Below are 1,794 nucleotides of genomic sequence, written 5' to 3' on the forward strand. Positions count from 1 at the left end.
GCCCAGAGAGAGGGAAATGTGAACAGCAGCCATGAGGGAGCAGCCCGGGCCCTGTGGCTGGGCTGGGCCTGGAGCAGGCCGACAGTCGGCCTGGCCTGCGAGTTAGCATTTGTTAGGTGTGAATATTCTGTGAAAGCCCTGGGGAAGTATAGAGGAAAGCAGTCTGTGTCATTCCCAACTGCTGGATTTGTCTGTGTGATGGGGATGTAGTGCTCAGCCACCCAGAGCTGCTGTTGGAAAGCGTTGCCATCAATGGCCGCCGCTGCCAGCTCTGCTTCAGAGCCCCTCATCCCCCAAAGCTTGCTCTGTGCACCATCCCAGCAGCACGGGCATTGCCCTCGGCAGTCTAAATTTTGATTTTAGATGGTGACGGATGTTCTTGCTGGGGTTTGTGGCAGCTTGGGCTGTCCTCATCCCTCCTCTGCCATGGGACAGGGTTTGTGGGAGAAAATGGAGGAGGCCTGGGCCTCAGGCTGTGCGAGTCCGGCTGTAGCAGGGTACAGGAGTATTTCTGAGGATCTCCAGCACAGGCCGTGTTTAATAAACCCTGTAAAACTACGTGTTGCACAGATGGTGTAGATGGGTGTTTCTAGGCAGAGTGTTTTGTTACCTAAACACCGATTTATTGGTGACCGCTTTGCTGTGGGGTCATTAACAGCCTGTGCTTCAGGCCTCTTTTTGGGCCTACCACAGCTTTTTAAAAATTAAACATGGAGGGGTGGTCCTGAAGGGTTAATTTGGGATACATCAGCTGGAAACTGGGAGGTGCTGGAGGCCGAGAGGTGCTCGGTAGGTTTATAACTTAGCCACTTCACCTCACTGCTCACCGCTGGGCTGGGAGGAAGCTCTCCAGGGTTGGTGCTTCTGAAGCTCTGGAGATGTTGGTGGGCTCTCCAGGAGCATAAACACAACATTTATGCTGCGTATTTGGAAATTTTCTTAGAAAACTGCCGTGGGAGTGAGTAGGCAGCCTGCACCGACGCACTGCAGACAGCTGCCCGTGAGAGGTATCTCTGCTGCCATCAAAGGAGCCAGCAAACGATAGGCATCTTCTAATGCTGCCTCTCCCTGCCTTCTGCCTCCGTGCTGCAGGTTGGCATTCGGTCTGGGGATCATTATCTTGGCGTTGTTCGAGTCGCACAACGTCACGATGGGCAGCAGTGATCCTGCCTGTGGGATCTGTGTTATCCAGATAAGGTTGCGTGTGGTGACATTTAAAAACCTGAATAAGCGTCCTGCTGTTGAAATACAATGAAATGGCGTTTCAGGATCTTGTTTGGAGAGAAGTGGCCTTCTGCAGTGCCCGGCTGGAGGCTGGGTTTCCTTTGTGGGTGTGCTCAAGTGAAGGGAAGAGGGGGTGTGGGGGAGATGCAGTGCACCACGGGGACCCATCTGGGGTGGAGGTTGGGACTCGTCTGGGGTGGAAGTTGGGACTCGTCTTGGGTGGAAGTTGGGACTCATCTTGGGTGGAAGATGGGACTCGTCTGGGGTGGAAGTTGGGACTCGTCTGGGGTGGAAGTTGGGACTTGTCTTGGGTGGAAGTTGGGACTCATCTGGGGTGGAAGATGGGACCTGTCTGGGGTGGAAGATGGGACCCATTTGGGGTGGAAGATGGGACTCGTCTAGGGTGGGAGATGGGACCTGCCTGGGGTGGAAGATGGGGCTTGTCTGGGGTGGGAGATGGGACCTGTCTGAGGTGGAAGATGGGGCTTGTCTGGGGTGGAAGGTGAGACCCATTTGAGGTGGAAGATGGGACTCATCTGGGGGGGAAGATGGGACCTGTCTGGGGGGGGA

Source organism: Mesitornis unicolor, unplaced genomic scaffold (genome assembly GCF_000695765.1).
Source record: "Mesitornis unicolor isolate BGI_N332 unplaced genomic scaffold, ASM69576v1 scaffold19749, whole genome shotgun sequence".
NCBI classification, from domain to species: domain Eukaryota; kingdom Metazoa; phylum Chordata; class Aves; order Mesitornithiformes; family Mesitornithidae; genus Mesitornis; species Mesitornis unicolor.